Source organism: Poecilia reticulata, linkage group LG15 (genome assembly GCF_000633615.1).
Source record: "Poecilia reticulata strain Guanapo linkage group LG15, Guppy_female_1.0+MT, whole genome shotgun sequence".
In the NCBI taxonomy this organism is placed as follows: Eukaryota; Metazoa; Chordata; class Actinopteri; order Cyprinodontiformes; family Poeciliidae; genus Poecilia; species Poecilia reticulata.
The window spans coordinates 13,050,501-13,058,050 of NC_024345.1; positions in this window are offsets into that span (position 1 = coordinate 13,050,501).

Genomic DNA, 7,550 nt, shown 5'->3' on the forward strand with positions numbered 1-7,550 from the left:
TGCGTGTGTGCAGCTCAGAGTCAGCCGTCAGCACAGCCTGCAGGGAAGGGGCCGGGGTTACGGCATCAGCTGCAAGAAGGAATGAGAATGGCTGAGAGTCAGACAGACACTGCCGTGGGTTATTATGTTTGAGTCAGACTGAGCACTCCTGGGAGCTCCGAAAATATTGCTGTTACAGTTGTAACATTATCACAACAGAATAAATAAGAGCGGGCCTGGGACAATCATGAAAATGTATAAAAAAAAAAAAGAAAAAAAGAAAAGAAGAACTAAGTGAACATATGCACTGACCAAAACAGAGGCAGCATAATTAATTAAATAAATCTCATCAGAGCACTCCTCTGCAAGCTTAATTGAAGTGCGCTAAACACAGAGAGTGCTTTCAAAATTGAGAGGACGGGTCAATCCGAACCTCTGCACCTCCATAATGAAAGAGAAAAAGGAAGATAATAGCACACATAACCTCGAGCAATTAAAGGGCTCTAGAATGTGGTGAACAAGCTTTGCCCTCTTGGACACTGTTGACCCATGGTGCCCAACAAAGCCCCCTGGGAAATAAGCGCTTATTAAAAATGGAGGAACAGCCACAATCCCACTGAGGCTGTAATATACTATAGAGTAATTTAATTCTACTTACATGTATCACTTCAGCTTCTCTGCAGAGTATGAAGCAATTCAGCATTTCATTTGACAAAATATGACCTGTCAAGAGACTGAATAATAACGCTGTTAGATCAGATGTGTGGCCATATTGAGCAGAAGGAAGAAAAAAAAAAAAGGCCGCGTCGTTCATGGAGATAGCATCTCTACATAATTGTCATTTCCTGCACTGTCTTGAAGCGCCGTGCGCGCTCCTGTGAAACGCATTACATGAAAAATTCTCATCTACTTAAGGGATTATTTTGAAAGTCTCTCTTTACCCTCCAACAGACTGATGAAACACACTTCCATGCTCAATTTGATCATGCCTTCATAAAGAAGGGGGGGGGGGAGTATACGGTGGAATCGCAAGTCCTGGCATGGGTTTGGGAATATTGGTTGTACCCTTCTCAGGAGTCAGGAAAATCCCTCGGCATGGTTGCTCTTTCTTTGTGCTGTGTAGCTTCATCGCAAATAAACATACTGTCTGTTATTGTTTTCCCACAAGAACCTCACAGTTAAAAAGTATTCTTTTCCTTTCGTCTACTGTTCAAAATGAAATACAGGTCAGTGTCCTACATAAGTTTTCTGCAGTTTTGGAAACATCTGTGAGGTGTACATGAGGAGTTTTTTTTTTGCAATTTGGAAAAATCAGCACAAAGGCTTTTCGTATTAGATTTTTTTTTTTTACATGAGAATGTGCCATAAAATAAATTAAGCTTTTTAATTTAAAAAAAATAACAAATCATTATTACAGATAGGATAAGGATAGAAATGACGGAGGGGAAGAGGATATCAAATGCAACAATGAATAAAACAACTGCTGTAGGGGAACAATTTTGGATGTCTGATTTTCTCTGTGGGTGTTGAGATGAATAAAAAAATAAAAAAAAGACCCTTCTTGAGCATGCATGTGTGGTTGTCTTTGGGAGAGCGGCCATGCCCCGTGGACAGATAAAGAAGTGATAGGACACCGGGGGATAGGGCAAGGACACGTGGCGGCCCGCCCCTGGTCATTGGTGACAAGAGCAGGGGGATGTTAAACACACACACTGGGCTGACGCTACACTTTGATTTAGCGTTTTTTGCCTAATGTTGCAAAGGGGGGTTACAGAGGCCCATTGGAGATGGGATCAGCAGATCTCGCCGACTGTCGTCATAAAGAGGCCTGCGGAGGGCTTAGAGCCCGGCTCTCATCTGAAGCACGAGCCAAGCAGGCGTACATGTGAGGGAAGGAAGCAGAAGAAAAAAATGAGGGGTGGTCTACAGACCACAGAGAACAATACACAAAGGGCATTTAATGATTCCATATTGATGCTGTATAAATAGCTTAATTTGTCTGAAGATGCACAGCAAAAGGCTGAGCTTCGGTGGAAACTGCATCGACTCAAACAACATGGTTTAATACGTATTAATATTAGATGAAAACCTCATTAATTGATGCATCAGACAAACCATATTATTGTCACATAAGTAGACGGCGGGCTTTTAAGAATTTATGGAATATTTTAGTTTTTGTTTTTTTGTTTTTTCCTCAACTTTGCTTTGCTGAACATCCAACTTCAGGAGTTTTATACTCCAAGCCTTGCAAAAGTACTAATGACCGAGAAAATTGTTCTTCATTCATGAAGAAATTCATTCATTCGTCACTGAGCAGTACTTTACCATGCAAAAGTTTTCATACTTCACATTGTCATATTATCATATTTCATTGGAGTTTTATGTAACAGGTAAACTGGTACACAATGTGAAGAGGAAGGAATATGATGTGTGCTTTTTAAAATGTTTCTACAAGCATAAATAACTGAAAAGTGTGGAGTGCATTTGTTTTTAAACCCCATTGAGTTCATACTTCTTTGTGGATTCTTAGGTCAAATCATATTGGACGTAGAGCATCTTTGAACATACATTTTCTAGCCTCGTTTATGTTCTCAGCTGAATTTTGATCTGGACTTTGGCTCGGATGTTCTAACACATATTTTTGCTTAAATCTAAACGTCTCCACTGTAGCTCTGGCTACATGTTAGCTTCCAGAGGATCCTTCTCTTCATGATGCATGATGCTACCTCTGCCATATTTCACCATTTGTATCGTGTGTTCACGGTGATCTGCAGTGTTTTCCACCACATATAAAGATTTGTTTTGGTCTCCTCTCACCTGCTCACATTCTTCCATCTGCCTATGGAGTCATCTACATGACTTGTGGCAAACAAATCATGTAGATGTGGTTTTCCTTCAAATGTGGCTTTCATCTGGCTTCTATTCTTTCCATGCCAAATTTGTGAAGTGAGTAATTATCTTGTGGACAGATTTCGCAACCTGAGCTCTGGATTTGTGCAGCCCCTCTAGAGTTATTATGCATCTCTTGCTTATGTCCCTCAATATTGCTCCCCTTGCCTCGCTTGTCAGCTTAGGTGGACATTGATGTTTTGGCATGTTTGCACTGATTTTATCAGTGTTTACACTTTTAGGTGACAGATTGATCAGACGATAATTCCCTGATCAGTCTGCCGTTTTCCTTGGTCTTCATGAAGTTGTTTGATCACTAATGTTCTCTAACAAAAATTCTCCACAGAACATCTCTGTTTATACTGCACTGAGTTTGGCTCTATTTTCTAATTAAACAACTTCTGAAGGTGACTGATTGCACTTGATTTTATTTAGGGGTATCAGAATAAGTGTTGAAATAGAAACAGCCTTCATTGTCCCACAAGGGAAATTCACACAACACCAAATGCACAGCACTTTCAAATATATTTTAGTAACTTTTCTCCATTTTTTATAATTATGCACTAGTTTGTATGAGTTTATCATTGAAATACATGGAGATCTGAGGTTACATGGGGCGTGAATACTTTTGCACCACACACCGATACAGTCTCAGGTAAATAATCCTCTTTTTTTTCCAGCTAGTTACTCTCACTGTGGGCTGGGAGCTGATCTCTGCTCCAGACACTTTCAAGTCTACTTACTGCAGCCTATATGGGCTTCACAGGCTGTTTCATGCTCTTATGGAAAACAGGCCTTTGAAATCCCCCAGCAGCCCAATCTTAATCTCATTTGTGAATATGAGCTGAGCCACGACAGGACCAGGAACATCCTCGTCTTCCTAAAGCACCGTTTCATTTGTCAGGAGATTTGGGGCGGGTTGACACCAGAGGAGTGATTTAATTGATTTTAATCACACACCTGAGATAGGGAGAGTGAGGGGGCTGCCCCTAACAATTATTCAGGAGGCCCATCCCGCTCTGTATCGCCACTTTCAGCCCTCCTGTTTGTTTTGATACATCAGCGTTTTGATGGATAGGACTTGGATTATGAACCTACAAAAGCAAAATGGAATTTCAAACGTGACCTTGGGTCTGACCTGCCAATAGGAGGCATCAAACTATTGTTTATCGGTGTGAGGTTCATGGAAATCTTTGGGAACTTAGGTGAAGAAAAAAAAAAAATTCTTTCTCTCAAGGAACAGTATGCAATATGGATTTTTTATTATTACCAAATGTTACTGTCAGCTCCCTGACAACGTTGACTTATTATCTGCAGCTGAGTGTCTACTCAATGTTTAACGGACACACACTGTGAATATGTTCCACAGGCAATGCTCAACTTTGTACCACTTAAAGATGAATTTTTCCCTTTTGCCTCCTCAGGAAGTTGGAGCTTTCCTCCTTCCCTTGGCGTACCACGGTAATTTGTTATGAAAATCTAGACCAAAAGCAGAGGGGGAAAGCAGGACTGCGTTGTTACAAGCCATTAGTCGAGAAAAAAGCTGTTTGCTGAACATTATAATGCAAACCAACAGAAGAAAAAAAAAGTGTAAGACAGCCTGGGGAGAGAGAGATTTAAATATGTAATAAACTAATATTTCATTTATTCCCCTCACATGGGAACCTGACCATTTAGCTGCAGCGTACTCAGATCAGAACCTCTCTGTTTTAATGAGTGAGGCCAGCAATTATACAAGTCTCAGAAAACATTTGAAAATAGATTTGGAGTACAAAATGGAAAACATTTCCACACATAAGTCGCTTTTAACTTCACCATCTTGTTTGTTTATGCGATTTCCTGCATTGCTGGTATAGTGATTAGCCAGTCAGATTCAAAACTTAGTTTTGTATCTAAAAGTGCAGCGAAATAAAAAGTGAAATAAAAGTTAGTTAAAAAAAAAAAGAAAAATGTGTGTTTTCTTTGGCTTTTCCTCTGCCCTCATTCCCTCATTCATTTTCCTCTTCCCTGTTAAAAGATGCAACTATGGAAGCCTGTGTTTTATTATCTGATTTTTTTTTTTTTGCCCTGCCTCTCCTGCTCCATGTAGAATACAATGGCATTCATTCTTGATGAGGTTGCTGTCACTTTTAATTTCTGTTAGTTCGGGGTAAAATGAATGACAGTCGGCCTTGTAATAAATATAACATGCGCCGCATTAATTTTTCAGAGAACAAGAATGGGAGGCTCCCGTTTCTAATTCCTTTTCAAATGTTTAGATTTATGCCTTTCTCAATGAGTGCGTCTTTTTTTTTTTTTTTTCCAAAACTTTGGAACAGAAATATATTTCCATCTTATTAATGACCAATTAGGGAAAAAGGAAGAATCCAGGCAGGATCTTCTTTCCAAAAGAGCATGTTTTTTAGTCATTTTGAGCAGCTCTTCCAGTATTAAGACATATGGATATATAATGTCTTTGCATATCTACGGCACGCTGCAAACCTTGCAGCAATGTTTACAAACAAGAAGCCTTAAAGATGTGGCATGCAGGGACCATATGCGTGATATGCACGGGAGCCCCCACCTTCCCCAGATGGATTCTAATTACTGTTGACTCTTATCCCTTAGTTTGCACTGTTCCTGCTGTCTGTATATCATCCCTGACAGGTCTGCTCAACTAACCCTCCAAAACGCTGGGCAAAAAGCCACGCCATCACCTCAGATTGTGTCCACATCAGCAAAAAAAAAAAAACTATAAAAAAACGGACATAACGGTGCGTCCCAGTCAACGTTTTCAAGCTAAAGTGAGAGTAATGATGGTTTCCTAATAAGGCTCCCTTTATCAGCCCACTTTGCACTTTGTTAAGCAGAAAATTTGCTCAAGCAGTTTTATCACCCTGAATTAGTTTGTGTTGAGTTCCCGGTTTGTGGCAAAAAATAGATTTAAAAAACCCCCCAAAAAAACGAGAGAGATGAAAACGTTTGGATATGCTCAAAAGAAGTCCTCTCTCAAAGGCAGTGCATCCTCAAAGAAGTTGGGGGAATCTGGTATTCTTTTTAATGTCTGGAAAGCTGGAATGAGCTACTGTATGTGTCCTTGTAGTGGCTTCATCGTGATGATGTGGACAATAGACCACAATAGACCTAAATGTGCGGTAAAAGTGGCATATCAGTCAGGTAAAGTGTCACTCTTACTGTTTCCGGGGTTGGGGATACAATTAAAAATGCTTCTTGTTAGCGTCAGGACTCTTGCATCGTGTGGAAGGACTTGTCTTTTTTTTTTTTATTATTATTTAATAAAGAATACATTGGCCTTGACTCTGCCTGCAAAGTGCACACTGATGTAATGTAAACGTATAATATGCAGACCGTGGTCCATATGTGTACTGCGGTATGAATGCCTCATTCAAAATGTCCCAATTAGGGCTTAAGGCTATGCAGTATGCATGAGCAGAAGCAATTTTGTGTTTTTTTTTTCTTTTTCTTTTTTTTTTTTGCCGCTATATGTTTGCTATAAACTCAATAATTTTCAGGATTCCACTTGCAATTCAACGACATTAATTTTGGTTCTAATGGCTGTAAAAATGCATTAAGCATAATTTAGTGACACGGTAAAACTAATAAGAGGGGCTAAATCACTGGCAGTCCCATTTCCCATTCTGGTTCTCCGCGTGGCAAATGTCATTCATATTTTAGCCCCTTATTAGGGAATGTCTGCTTCTGGGTTTCTGAATTATATTTTTGGGTTATCCACTCATCTTGAAAGACAAAAATCATTTGAATTCCAAAGACAGCAGACGTTGACAGAGGAGAGACAGAAAATATATAGAAATCCGGGGATACTTTTTCTTCTGGGCTTTTTTTAATGAGCTAAAATCCCCACTTCTTGCCATTTCCCTGCCTTAATTGATGATTATGTTGTTACACAGTGGAAGCCCTTCCCACTCCCCTCCCAGTCATTATGATATGGACAGGCAGCTCTTGAAGCTTCAAAGGCAGAATGGAGTGATTTAAGCTCAATTCAGCCATCGCCTGGCCCACAGGTAAAAACTCTTGTAAACAGTGAATGCTAATCGCTAATTAGCCCTTTGGCTGAATCACACGATTTCTGTTTGAGCTGACCGCTGTTATGGTCCTGCTTAAGGGCATGTTGTATCTCTTTTGACGGCCCAATTAGAAATTCAGCAGCAGAACCATAAGGCAACCTCGTCATGAATATTTAAAAAGACTGCCACAGACGAGCATGAAGGGGGCACTGAACCACATGTCATGGAGGGAGTATTCGGCAAGTAACCGCAATCAATAGTCTCTTGATGTTCTTTGTATTAGCGTGATGATTTGCTGTTTTTCTTGGGCTTGTAATAGAGGGAGACTACAGGTCAGGGTGATGAGGGGGTGAAAGTAATAAGGGGTTAGGTTCACACCACTGAGTGTCCAAATTAAATCTCCAGTGGACATGATCCTATCTGACTGGAAACACAGCAGACATTCAGGAATCAAACTCCAGCCTCGGTGGTTCAACTCAATCTGAAGGGACTGGCAGGTCTGTGCCACTGCTAGCGAATAATTAGGCTACTGTCCTTCACAATATGTCAGGCTAACTGACTGAGGAAATGCCGCATGCTCTCACTGCACTTTCATTCCTGAGCTGTACGGCTGAAGTCTGAATATAGAGGCAAGTCAAGTGCTGACTCAGTATTGTT